Below are 14,616 nucleotides of genomic sequence, written 5' to 3'. Positions count from 1 at the left end.
TTCGCCGGTTTGCGGTAATTTGCTTCATGCTCTACAGAAGGTGGCGAGGGATTTTGGGATTCCTTTGGCGCCGAAAAAAAAAAAAAAAAAAAAAAAAAAAAAAAAAAAAAAAAACGGAGGGCCCGGTAGCGACGATTTGTTTTTTGGGAATCGAAATAGACTCGGTGGCAATGGAGTGTCGTCTCCCGGCGGATAAGTTGGGTGCTTTGAGGCTGGAGGTTCAACGGGCTTGTAGAATGAAGAAAGTGACGCTGAGGGAGCTTCAGTCGCTGCTGGGGAAGTTGAATTTCGCCTGCCGGATTATGCCGATGGGGAGGGTGTTTGGTAGGAGGTTGGCGGCGGCAACGGTGGGAGTGCGTGCGCCGCATCATTTTGTGCGGCTCAAGGAGGAGTACCGTGCTGATCTTCAGGTTTGGAATGACTTCTTGGGCCAGTTCAATGGTCGCTCGCTATGGATGGCCCCAGCGCAGGATACGAGTGTTTTGAATATTTTCACGGATGCGGCTGGGGCGGGTGGTTTTGGAGCTTACGGGGGAGGTCCGTGGTGCGCAGGTCAATGGCCGGCTAGCTGGGTGTCCAGTGGACTCACGCGGAATCTGGCCCTGCTCGAGCTGTTTCCCATCGTGGTGGCGGCTACCATTTGGGGGGACAGGCTCAGGGATAAGAAGGTCCGTTTTTTACTGCGACAACATGGGGGTGGTGCTTGCCATTAATAACATCACGGCGTCCTTTCCTCCGGTAGTTCAATTGTTGCGACATTTAGTGTTGGTATGTTTGTCGTTGAACGCGTGGGTGGTGGCGGTGCATGTCCCGGGTGTACGGAATTGTATCGCTGATGCTCTTTCTCGCTCGCAGTGGGACCGGTTTCGGCAATTGGCACCGGGAGCGGAACGTCTCGGTTTGGCTTGTCCGCAGCATCTTTGGGATCTGGTCTCGGTCCCGTAGAACAATTGGTACAAAGGTCTTTGGCGCGCACGACGTGGAGTGCTTATGCTGCTTGTTGGAGGCAGTGGGAGGAGTGGGTAAGAGAGTTGGGTGACGTCAATACGGATAGAGACAGGTTGGTGGCACTTTTGTACTGGTTAGGGGACGCCTGGGAGGCGGGGTTTTCAGTGGCGAAGGTGAACCGGTTCATGTCTGCGGTGGCGTTTGGGTTTAAGTTGCGGGGCTTTCAGGATGTATCGAAGGAATTTCTGGTATCGCAGGCTTTGAAGGGGTTGCGCCCCGGGGTCGGTTATGTGCCCAGTAGAGTGCATGCGGGGTTTTACGCCAAACAGGGGGTCTCCAGATTTGCCTTTGTTACGTCATGTGGACGGGTCGTTTTTGTCCAGGTTTCAGTTTGGAGCTGTATTTAAAAAATGTTTGACGGCGGTTGGTGTCGCGGCAGGCTCATATTCATCTCATTCCTTCAGGATTGGCGCAGCAACAGAAGCGGGGCGCTGGGGGTTGGATGATGAGGGGGTGAGGCGTATTGGTCGTTGGGAGTCCAACAGGTTTAAGTCCTATGTCCGCCCCCATATGTTATGAATTTTGCTGTTAACGCTTTACAAATGTTATATGGTGGTGCCTAATTGTTTTTTCAGTTTCAGATTCGCCTCCGTGTTTGGTGTGGTTGATGGGTCATTCTTACGTGCACTGGGGGGCTTTGAGGGCGGACGTCCGCCCGAATGGTCGCCAGTTGCGCATTCCGCGACAGGATGCGGTTGTGCATTGGCTGGGTTTTAGAGGTATGTCGTGGAGCAGGGTGTTGGCGGAATTCCAGACATATGCTCGGCTTGATAGGGTTCCGGAGGTCTTAGTGTTGCACGTGGGTGGGAATGACTTAGGAGTCCGCCCCTTTCGTGAGTTGGTGCGGGATACCAAACATGATATGTTGTGTTTGTGGGTATCTTATCCCAAGTTGGTGATAGTGTGGTCGGACATAGTCCCAAGAAAGCATTGGCGGTTAGCTAGATCTGTGGAGAGAGTCAATAAGGCTCGCATTAAAGTTAATCGGGCGGTGTCCCGTTTTGTGGCAAAAAACGGGGGCATTTGCGTGAGGCATAGGGATTTGGAGTCAGGAGTGGGGAATTTCTGGAGGAGTGACGGGGTTCATCTGACCGAGGTTGGCATTGATCTTTGGAGCTTGGCGATAGCAGAAGGAATAGAAAGGGCGGTGGTGGTGTGGAGGAACTCACAGGCTTAAGGTGGTCAAGGCCTGTTTCGCTGTGGCGGGGGGAGTCCTTGAGGCCAGTCAGTACAAAATGGTGGGGGGGTCGCATCGGGGGTATGCGTCCCCCAAAAAAGGTACATGGTTGAAGACTTCATCGGGTGGTATCCCTTTGAAGTGGTCTTCTGGTAGAAGGTATATCACTTGAAGGCTTCATCGGGTGTTATCCCTTTGAAGTGGACTTCTAGTGGTCGGTATATCACTTGAGGGCTTCATCGGGTGTTATCCCCTTGAAGTGGACTTCTAGTGGTCGGTATATCACTGGAGGGCTTCATCGGGTGTTATCCCCTTGAAGTGGACTTCTAGTGGTTGGAGCCATCTGCAGAGGTGAACGGTGCTTCCGAGCTGGTTTACGGCTGGAGGTAATTGGTGGTTTGCAGATGGCTAATTCGGTGTGTTCTTTAAAAAGGACTATCTGAGGGGGCTTCAAGGACTTCCTCTGCTCGGGTTAATGTTATGACCCATGTTGGGTCATGTGAATTATTAGGAGGAATTCTCTGGTGGATTCCTAACTAGTTATCCGAATGTTTCGGATTTAAATTGTTTTTATAAAACTGTGAAATTAATAAACGGCTGCTGTGGCCATTTCACATCCAACCTCGGTGTCATGTGTCGTTACTAAATGGGGATGGGGGATAGTATGGTTTAAGGTTAACACACGACTCTACCTAGGCAGGTCAAGAAGAGGCTGGACGCAGCTGCAGGCTTAAGGGAAGCCGACATGACCGTCCTGGTAGGGAAAGGGTTAATGTTACGAGGTCAGGGAAAGTTGAAGGAGCTGAAGGAGGGACGGGGAGGAGTTAAGGGGGGCGGGGGGGCCGTTGCTGTGCTTCCTGCTGTTTCTCGGCATTGAGCCGGAAGCAGCGGGAGGAGTAACACACAGTAAGCAAAGCTCCCACCCTCCCACCCTTGTTTTGTTACTCTTTAGGTCTTATGTACGTCTGGCTATGAGCGTTGTGTTTTTATTTTGTGTGCTTATTTAACATGTTTTTCTTTTTTCCGGAGTAGGTTCTGTTGTCATGGCAGCTGGCGGGGGGAGTCCTTGAGGCCAGTCAGTACAAAATGGTGGGGGGGTCGCATCGGGGGTATGCGTCCCCCAAAAAAGGTACATGGTTGAAGACTTCATCGGGTGGTATCCCTTTGAAGTGGTCTTCTGGTAGAAGGTATATCACTTGAAGGCTTCATCGGGTGTTATCCCTTTGAAGTGGACTTCTAGTGGTCGGTATATCACTTGAGGGCTTCATCGGGTGTTATCCCCTTGAAGTGGACTTCTAGTGGTCGGTATATCACTGGAGGGCTTCATCGGGTGTTATCCCCTTGAAGTGGACTTCTAGTGGTTGGAGCCATCTGCAGAGGTGAACGGTGCTTCCTAGCTGGTTTACGGCTGGAGGTAATTGGTGGTTTGCAGATGGCTAATTCGGTGTGTTCTTTAAAAAGGACTATCTGAGGGGGCTTCAAGGACTTCCTCTGCTCGGGTTAATGTTATGACCCATGTTGGGTCATGTGAATTATTAGGAGGAATTCTCTGGTGGATTCCTAACTAGTTATCCGAATGTTTCGGATTTAAATTGTTTTTATAAAACTGTGAAATTAATAAACGGCTGCTGTGGCCATTTCACATCCAACCTCGGTGTCATGTGTCGTTACTAAATGGGGATGGGGGATAGTATGGTTTAAGGTTAACACACGACTCTACCTAGGCAGGTCATGATGCTAGGAGCCCGGCTCCCTGCACTGTGTTCGGTCCGGTACTTGCGGCCGAATTACGTCCGTCAATTACGGACGTAATTAGTGTGTGTGCACATACCCTAAGAGATGCAGAGGTTATGGGGCCTGATGCCCAAATGGGCCCAACAGCCACATAAGGGGACAGCAGAACTATAAAATGAATTGATAGTTGTGGAGCCCTGTTAAAAATTTTGCATTGGGGCCAAGCGGCTACCTCTCTTTAAGGCTGGGTTCACACTGAGTTTTTTGCAGGCGGAAATTCTGCCTCAATATTCCACTTGGAAGTTTGAGACAGATTTCCATTGAGCGCCGCGGGCATAAAATGCCGCAAAATACGTTTTCTCTGCCTCCTATTGATGTCAATGGGAGGTCAGAGGCGTAAACGCCCAAAGATAGGGCATGTCCCTTCTTTCTCCCGCGAGCCTGTTTTAGGCTGGGTTCACACGAGCATGTTACGTCCGTAATGGACGGAACATATTTCGGCCGCAAGTCCCGGACCGAACACACTGCAGGGAGCCGGGCTCCTAGCATCATAGTTATGTACGACGCTAGGGGTCCCTGCCTCTCCATGGAACTACTGTCCCGTACTGAAAACATGATTACAGTACGGGACAGTTGTCCGTCAGCGAGGCAGGGACTCCTAGCGTCGTACATAAGTATGATGCTAGGAGCCCGGCTCCCTGCAGTGTGGTCGGTCCGGGACTTGCTGCCGAAATACGTTCCGTCTATTACGGACGTAACATGCTTGTGTGAACCCAGCCTTACCGCTCGCGGGAGAAAGACGCCTCCCATTGAAATCAATGGGCGGAATTTTCCCACTAATCATCCCACATTTGCAGAGATTTTACATTGTTGTGAATGGGATTTTATTAACTAGGTAGTGGCGGACCCATTTGACTGCTGGGCCCCAGAGTAGCTACTCCACCTGCTACCATGGCACTTATGTCCATATATACAAAGACAGATTATTGTATATGATCATTACCTGACACACCAGATAGTGGTTGATAGTTATATACAGCATTGCACAGGCTTTTCCTGGTGTGAGCAGGCAGGGTTGCCAATCGTCTGTAAATTTTGGGAGTTTTTTTATGCTGCACGTGACTTTTTTTTTTTTTAAACAAAATTTCCACTGTGTTTGTGCAATATCCGTGATATACACAATACAAATAAAGGACCGCTGAGCGAGCCGTAGCCAGGTTTAACCGGTTAAGGACCACCCACTGTATATATATAAGGCCCGGGTTTACAAGTGATTGGGCAGCAGAATGTTGGGTGCCTGGCAGTGAGAGACTGCCAGGGTCCTTGAAGAGTAGACACATGTAGTTTTTGGTGCTTTTGTCTTGTCTGTACTCACGTAGACAGCTATTAATGAACACTGTGCATAGAATAGAGGCAGCGGCAGCCATTTCTTCCATTGATCATGTGATTGGTCACATGATCGCTTTAATGCCAGTAGTAGGAGGCGGCTGCTGCTGGGTCTAACTAACAGTGACAATAGTCATTTTATCAGGGTCGATTAACGGTGCAGCCTCAGTTACAACGGAAAAGTATAGTTTAAAAAAAATAAAATGAAATCATAAAGTCCCCCAATAGTTTTTCCTGACCTTTGAGGGACAGGCCATAATAATAAAAAAAAGTAAAAGAAAAAAATTAAATAAAAATGACACATAGAATACCAAAAAATGCTCCACCCACGAATTATTGTCGTAACGCTAGTCCTGACGCAATTATCCTAATATAGGCATCTAATATATCAACATTTTCAGTAGACAACGACGTTCACAAATAAAAAGTCTATTTTAAGGTAACACTGTGTTAATGCAATAAAAAATTAGCTAAAAGTAAAAAAACATATTTTACTAGTATTTTTCTCAAACTATAAGCCGAAAAAAGCTAAAAAATGAAAAACTGTGTATAAAAATCATTTGAATAGAAACCTGCATTGGTTATAGTTATTTAACTAACAAGTGCTAAAAATTTCTAAATGGTGCCTGGTCCTGAAGCGGTTAAATGGTAACTAAACATTCAACAAACTTCTGACATGTCATCAGGGGCGTAACTAGGAAAGACTGGGCCCCATAGCAAACTTTTGACTGGGCCCCCCTCCCCTGGGTGTCACACAACCCCCCCTTGTAGATAGTGCCTTTTTTACAGCCCCCCTGTAGATAACGCCATACAGCCCCCCTGTAGATAACGCCATACAGCCCCCTCTGTAGATTAGATAACATCTTACAGCCCCCCCTGTACATAACGCCATACAGCCCACCCTGTAGGTAACGCCATACAGACCCCTTTGTAAATAGCGCCATACAGTCCCCACTGTAGATAACGCCATACAGCCCACCCTGTAGATAACGCCATACAGCCCCCCTGTAGATAGCGCCATACAGCCCCCCTGTAGGTAATGCCATACAGCCCCCCTGTAGGTAACGCCATACAGCCCCCCTGTAGTTAACGATATACAGCCCCCCCTGTAGGTAATGCCATGCAGCCCCAACCCCCCAAAAAAATCCGACCTATAGTGTGTCCTACAAAAGACATGTATCCCCTATCCACAAGATAGGGGATACATGTGTGATCGCTGGCACTGGTAAGGAGAAAGGGGGACCGAAAGTCCCCCGAAGTTCTCCATGACTAACCTCTGACTTTCGGAGTCTGCGCAGCTCAATAAAGATGAAAGGAGCGCTGGTCACGCATGCGCACAAGCGCGACCGGCGTTCCATTCATTTCTACAGAGCTGCCGACACAGACCCCGGAAGTCCGAGGTTTTTCATGGAGAACTTCAGGGGACTTTCGGTCCTCCGTTCTCCCTATCGCTGCCAGCGATCACACATGTATCCCCTATCCTGTGGATAGGGGATATATGTCTTATGTAGGAACAACCCCTTTAATGGCAGGGCGGGGAGATACCTCCCTGTTCTGCCATAGTGTTCAGTGGCGTCGCACTGTAGCAGCCATAGCGGCAGCTAGTGGAGCCTCCGGCCATGGTGGGGGCCCGTGCCGGCTGGCGACATGGGCACCCTCATGCTGCGGGCCCCGTAGCAGCCACTACGGCTGCTATAGCGGTAGTTACGCCACTGCATGGGCTTGCATACAATTTGATCAAAATGTTACAAAGAACCTCTCGTTCATATTTATATATTTTGCCTAGCCGCAATTGATCATTGTATACAGTGGATGTGCGGTCCATGTCTTTTCTCTCCCCTTTGATATGTTACAGAGTCTATCCCCTCTGTTGTTTTGTTTTACTTGGTACCAGCACTCCACACTTTTGGCCCAGCTGATTTTAATTTAGGAATGACCTCATAAGTGTTCCAGAAGAGGCTGGACGCAGCCGCAGGGTTAAGGGAAGCCGGCATGACCGTCCTGGTAGGGAAAGGGTTAATGAGGTGAGGGAAAGTTGGGTTGGAAGGAGCTGAAGGAGGGACGGGGAGGAGTTAAGGGGGACGGGGGGGGGCTGTTACTGCGCTTCCCGCTGTTTCTCGGCATTGAGCCGGAAGCAGCGGGAGGAGTAACATTGAGTAAGCAAGCTCCCCGTTGCCCGGTTTTTAGAAATGGCAGAAGCCATTATGTTAGAGCGGCTGCGGGCCGCTGCTGTGCACCACGGTCCCGGATGGCTAGAGGAGACCGTGGCTGCAATAACGAGGATCCCGGACGCCGTTTCGCCACGTCGGGCACGGCGTTCGGGGTCTGTTGAAAGGGACAGGCTCCCCTCCCCCGGCCCCCTTACGAGCATGGCTATGGCGGCGGGGGGGGGAGTCGGCAACAACCGCTCCTGCGCTGGGCAGGCAGAGAGCGGTGCCAGGGGTGACGGCGATGCAGGCTGGGTCGACCCGTCCCTCTCGGCGGTCCCGACCTCCAGAGCGCCTCAGTCCGGAGGTAGTCCCGCGGACACGGCGTCGCAGAGGGAGCCCGATCCCGGACGCTGCAGGCCAGGCAGCTGGGAGGACCGCCCCTTCCCAGGCCCTGCGTCCTGGCAGGAATCCCAGGCCGCGACGGGGTCCGGCGGTAAGCAGGGAGTCGCAGGCTGGGCTCCCTGTCACCCCTCCCCCATCAGATGGAAGACGTGGAGAGCAAGGTACGGCCGCCCCGCATGGTGATGTTCCGGCCAGGGGGCAGGCTTCGTCAGGATCGTCTAGACGGACGCCTAGAGCTGCAGCGACGTCGAGGCAACAGGTCCGGTCGGAAGTCTGGGTCCCGGCGGTCGGGCGGCAGGTTGCCGGCCCATTGGTCAGCGCGTCCTCATCCCCGTTCCGAAGAGGTCGTTGGGAGGGACAGTCGTCGGCGAGAGAAGAACTGGAGGAAGGTGAACTGGACGTGTATCGTCGAGGTCAGGATGGTCCGGCTGACGGGAACACAGCGCCTGTGCAGCCCGGTGAGTGTATAACTCCATCATTGTCTTATCCAGCGATTTTATGTCGGGTGTCGGCGGGGGGGCTGCTAGCATTGCATCGGGGGCTGGTAGTGGCGCGGGCGGACGCGACGGAGCGGGTTTGGCAGATTTAGTGGGTTGCTTACGGGAGCTGGTGGGGCGCCTGGATAGGGCCGCGGCGCCGGTAGTAACGGAAGTGTCTCCTGCGATAGTTTGGGAAGGCCCCAGGGACGTGGGATCGTTACAGGCGCGTCCTGCGGTGGCGGTTAGAGAGGCGGTCGCGGTGTCGGTACAGACCGAGGCACAGAAGGACGGCGATCGAGTGCGTATGGACGATCGTGCTCGGGGGGAGGTGTATGTTTGTTTTGAGGGTCCGTTGGGTGCGCATTTAAAGCAGGAGGTGCGCGATCGGATCTGGAAAGACGAATATGTTGAAATTTTTTCTCTCTTGCCGCTGGCTAAATTTAATTTGGATAAGAGCAAGCGGGATGAGAGTAAAAAGGACGAGGAGGAACGGCGGCGGTATAGGCTGATCCCGCAGACGTTCGTTAATTGGTCGCAGGCGTTCGCCATATTGGCTAGTGTGATAGGGGAAAAGGCGCCGGAAAATTGTTCGGCGCTGTTTTGTTATTTTGATGCCATTGGGGAGGCTCATAGGGCGTATGGGGGTCAGGCGTGGCTGCGATATGATGAGCAATTCCGTCAGCGGAAGGCGGTTCGGCCGGCGATTCGGTGGGACCAGAAGGATATTGCTCTCTGGTTACGGGTTACGGCTCCGGTTAGGCAGCCCTTTCCCGGGAGCGGTGGCCAGGGAGGCCAGTCTAGTCAGAGTGGACAAAGCGGCGGGGGAAAGGCGGGGTTTTGCTGGCAATTTAATGAAGGTCAGTGCAAGTTCGGGGCCACGTGCAAGTTCAAGCACGTGTGCTCCGAGTGTAATGGTGCATCACACGGGGCGGCAAAATGCCTGCGAAAAAAGAGGTCAGGGAACCAGCACGGGACTGGTCAAGGGGGTGTCGCCGGTGAGGGTGGAAAGGATGGCCCCTTATCTAAATGAGTATCCGGATAGGGCGGCAGCTAAGTTGCTTTATGAAGGATTTCGTGTTGGGTTTGTTATTCCTCCACCTCCTTATGAGGTTCCGGTTACGCGGAGGAATTTAAAATCGGCTTACTTGCATGCGGAAGTCGTGTCGGAAAAGTTGTTAAAAGAAGTTTCGTTGGGTCGCATGTCGGGGCCATTTGTTGAGTCGCCGGTAAAAGATTTAGTTGTGTCCCCTTTGGGTATTGTCCCTAAACGCGAGCCCGGAAAGTTTCGTTTGATTCAACATTTATCGTATCCCAAAGGTTCGTCGGTAAATGACGGGATTGATCACGAGTTGTGTTCCGTAGTTTATACCTCATTCGATAAGGCGGTGGGGTTAGTGCGGGCTGCGGGCCCTGGGGCGCTGCTAGCAAAAACTGACATCGAGGCGGCGTTCAGGTTGTTGCCGGTTCATCCAGAAAGCCAACGGCTGTTGGGTTGTTTTTGGAATGGGGCTTTTTACGTGGATCGGTGCCTTCCGATGGGGTGTTCCCTTTCTTGTGCATACTTCGAGGCGTTTAGTAGCTTCGTGGAGTGGGTAACGAGGGGGGCATCCGGGGTCGACTCGTTGATCCATTACTTGGATGATTTTTTGTGCGTTGGCCCGGGGGGTTCGCCGGTTTGCGGTAATCTGCTTCATGCTCTACAGAAGGTGGCGAGGGATTTTGAGATTCCTTTGGCGCCGGAAAAAACGGAGGGCCCGGTAGCGACGATTTGTTTTTTGGGAATCGAAATAGACTCGGTGGCAATGGAGTGTCGTCTCCCGGCGGATAAGTTGGGTGCTTTGAGGCTGGAGGTTCGACGGGCTTGTAGAAGGAAGAAAATGTCGCTGAGGGAGCTTCAGTCGCTGCTGGGGAATTTGAATTTCGCTTGCCGGATTATGCCGATGGGAAGGGTGTTTGGTAGAAGGTTGGCGGCGGCAACGGCGGGAGTGCGTGCGCCGCATCATTTTGTGCGGCTCAAGGAGGAGCACCGAGCTGATCTTCAGGTTTGGGATGACTTCTTGGGCCAGTACAATGGTCGCTCGCTATGGATGGCCCCAGCGCAGGATACGAGTGATTTGAATATTTTCACGGATGCGGCTGGGGCGGGTGGCTTTGGAGCTTACGGGGGAGGTCCATGGTGCGCAGGTCAATGGCCGGCTAGCTGGGTGTCCAGTGGACTCACGCGGAATCTGGCCCTGCTCGAGCTGTTTCCCATCGTGGTGGCGGCTACCATTTGGGGGGACAGGCTCAGGGATAAGAAGGTCCGTTTTTACTGCGACAACATGGGGGTGGTGCTTGCCATTAACAACATCACGGCGTCTTCTCCTCCGGTAGTTCAATTGTTGCGACATTTAGTGTTGGTGTGTTTGTCGTTGAACGCGTGGGTGGTGGCGGTGCATGTCCCGGGTGTACGGAATTGTATTGCTGATGCTCTTTCTCGCTCGCAGTGGGACCGGTTTCGGCAATTGGCCCCGGGAGCGGAACGTCTCGGTTTGGCTTGTCCGGAGCATCTTTGGGATCTGGTATCGGTCCCGTAGAGCAGCTGTTACAAAGGTCTTTGGCGCGCACGACGTGGAGTGCTTATGCTGCTTGTTGGAGGCAGTGGGAGGAGTGGGTAAGAGAGTTGGGTGACGTCAATACGGATAGAGACAGGTTGGTGGCACTTTTGTATTGGTTAGGGGATGCCTGGGAGGCGGGGTTTTCAGTAGCGAAGGTGAACAGGTTCATATCTGCTGTGGCGTTTGGGCTTAAGTTGCGGGGCTTGCGGGATGTATCGAAGGAATTTCTGGTATCGCAGGCTTTGAAGGGGTTGCGCAGAGGTAGGGTGGAGGCGGATAGTAGAAGGCCGGTGTCGTTTGCTTTGCTTGGCTCGTTGGGGGGTTCATTAGCATCGGTATGTCGTTCTTCAGATGAAATGGATCTGTTCCGGTTGGCTTTTTCGTTAGCGTTCTTCGGAGCATTTAGAATAGGTGAGTTGGTGTCGCCAAGTACTAAACAGGCAGGGGGGCTGAGATCTGGGGAGGTGAGCCTTTTTGCAGATCGGCTGGAGGTATGGTTGCGTAGATCTAAAACTGACCAAGTAGGGAAGGGTAAACTGATAGTTTTGTTCGCTCTCCCGGGGTCGGTCATGTGTCCAGTGGAGTGCATGCGGGGTTTTACGAGAAACAGGGGGTCTCCAGATTTGCCTTTGTTACGTCATGAGGACGGGTCGTTTTTGTCCAGGTTTCAGTTTGGAGCTGTATTTAAAAAATGTTTGACGGCAGTGGGGGTTGCGGCAGGCTCATATTCATCTCATTCCTTCCGGATTGGCGCAGCAACGGAAGCGGGGCGCTGGGGGTTGGATGACGAGGGGGTGAGGCGTATTGGTCGTTGGGAGTCTAAAAGGTTTAAGTCCTATGTCCGCCCCCATATGTTGTAATTTTGTTGTTTATGTTTGAAAATGTTATATGGTGGTGCCTAACTTTGTTTTCCGTTTCAGATTCGCCTCCTTGTCTGGTGTGGTTGATGGGTCATTCGTACGTGCACTGGGGGGCTTTGAGGGCGGACGTCCGCCCGGATGGTCGCCAGTTGCGCATTCCGCGACAGGATGCGGTTGTGCATTGGCTGGGTTTTAGAGGTATGTCTTGGAACAGGGTGTTGGCGGAATTCCAGACATATGTGCGGCTTGATAGGGTTCCGGAGGTTCTAGTGTTGCACGTGGGTGGGAATGATTTAGGAGTCCGCCCTTTTCGTGAGTTGGTGCGGGATATCAAACATGATATGTTGTGTTTGTGGGTATCTTATCCCAAGTTGGTGGTAGTGTGGTCGGACATAGTCCCAAGAAAGCATTGGCGGTTAGCTAGATCGGTGGAGAGAGTCAATAAGGCTCGCATAAAAGTTAACCGGGCGGTGTCTCGTTTTGTGGCAAAGAACGGGGGCATTTGCGTGAGGCATAGGGATTTGGAGTCAGGAGTGGGGAATTTCTGGAGAAGTGACGGGGTTCATCTGACCGAGGTTGGCATTGATCTTTGGAGTTTGGCGATAGCAGAAGGCATAGAAAGGGCGGTGGTGGTGTGGAGGAACTCACAGGCTTAAGGTGGTCAAGGCCTGTTTCGCGGTGGCGGGGGGAGTCCTTGAGGCCAGTCAGTACAAAATGGTGGGGGGGTCGCATCGGGGGTATGCGTCCCCCAAAAAAGGTACATGGTTGAAGACTTCATCGGGTGTTATCCCTTTGAAGTGGTCTTCTGGTAGAAGGTATATCACTTGAAGGCTTCATCGGGTGTTATCCCTTTGAAGTGGACTTCTAGTGGTCGGTATATCACTTGAGGGCTTCATCGGGTGTTATCCCCTTGAAGTGGACTTCTAGTGGTTGGAGCCATCTGCAGAGGTGAACGGTGCTTCCGAGCTGGTTTACGGCTGGAGGTAATTGGTGGTTTGCAGATGGCTAATTCGGTGTGTTCTTGAAAGGAACATCTGAAGGGGCTTCAAGGACTTCCTCTGCTCGGGTTAATGTTAACGTTTAATTGTTATTTATGATTCTGACCCATGTTGGGTCATGTGAATTATTAGGAGGAATTCTCTGGTGGATTCCTAACTAGTTATCCGAATGTTTCGGATTTAAATTGTTTTTATAAAACTGTGAAATTAATAAACGGCTGCTGTGGCCATTTCACATCCAACCTCGGTGTCATGTGTCTTTACTAAATGGGGGTGGGGGGATAGTATGGTCTAAGGTTAACACACGACTCTACCTAGGCAGGTCAAGAAGAGGCTGGACGCAGCCGCAGGGTTAAGGGAAGCCGGCATGACCGTCCTGGTAGGGAAAGGGTTAATGAGGTGAGGGAAAGTTGGGTTGGAAGGAGCTGAAGGAGGGACGGGGAGGAGTTAAGGGGGACGGGGGGGGGGCTGTTACTGCGCTTCCCGCTGTTTCTCGGCATTGAGCCGGAAGCAGCGGGAGGAGTAACATTGAGTAAGCAAGCTCCCACCCTCCCACCCTTGGTTTGTTACTCCTTAGGTCTTATGTACGTCCGTCTATGAGTGTTGTGTGTTATTTTGTGTGCTTATTTAACTTGTTTTTCTTTTTTCCGGAGTAGGTTCTGTTGTCATGGCAGCTGGCGGGGGGAGTCCTTGAGGCCAGTCAGTACAAAATGGTGGGGGGGTCGCATCGGGGGTATGCGTCCCCCAAAAAAGGTACATGGTTGAAGACTTCATCGGGTGTTATCCCTTTGAAGTGGTCTTCTGGTAGAAGGTATATCACTTGAAGGCTTCATTGGGTGTTATCCCTTTGAAGTGGACTTCTAGTGGTCGGTATATCACTTGAGGGCTTCATCGGGTGTTATCCCCTTGAAGTGGACTTCTAGTGGTTGGAGCCATCTGCAGAGGTGAACGGTGCTTCCGAGCTGGTTTACGGCTGGAGGTAATTGGTGGTTTGCAGATGGCTAATTCGGTGTGTTCTTGAAAGGAACATCTGAAGGGGCTTCAAGGACTTCCTCTGCTCGGGTTAATGTTAACGTTTAATTGTTATTTATGATTCTGACCCATGTTGGGTCATGTGAATTATTAGGAGGAATTCTCTGGTGGATTCCTAACTAGTTATCCGAATGTTTCGGATTTAAATTGTTTTTATAAAACTGTGAAATTAATAAACGGCTGCTGTGGCCATTTCACATCCAACCTCGGTGTCATGTGTCTTTACTAAATGGGGGTGGGGGGATAGTATGGTCTAAGGTTAACACACGACTCTACCTAGGCAGGTCATGCTCCTGCTTGTACTCTCAGTCGGCCACTGGGGGCGCATGGCAAGGTGAGCTCATTACATCTGTTCACATGTTGTGGTGCTGTGTGGTGGTGTCTGTTGCTGTAGTGCTGCACTTGTGGGGGGACGTGGCCCAGAGCCAAGGAGGCTTGGCACGGTCTGAAGGCATGGGTGCTTTTGGGCCCCTGGGTTGCTCCCTCTGCAGGAGCGGCGCTGCGGTGGCGGTAGCCGCCATGCGGTGCTGCAACCGTTAGAGTAGGGACCCACTTTCAGAGGTCGCCGTGAAGTGGCAAGTGGGCTTGCATACAATTTGATCAAAATGTTACAAAGAACCTCTCGTTCATATTTATATATTTTGCCTAGCCGCAATTGATCATTGTATACAGTGGATGTGCGGTCCATGTCTTTTCTCTCCCCTTTGATATGTTACAGAGTCTATCCCCTCTGTTGTTTTGTTTTACTTGGTACCAGCACTCCACACTTTTGGCCCAGCTGATTTTAATTTAG

Source organism: Rhinoderma darwinii, chromosome 2 (genome assembly GCF_050947455.1).
Source record: "Rhinoderma darwinii isolate aRhiDar2 chromosome 2, aRhiDar2.hap1, whole genome shotgun sequence".
Lineage (NCBI taxonomy): Eukaryota > Metazoa > Chordata > Amphibia > Anura > Rhinodermatidae > Rhinoderma > Rhinoderma darwinii.
This window is presented reverse-complemented; position numbering follows the sequence as displayed.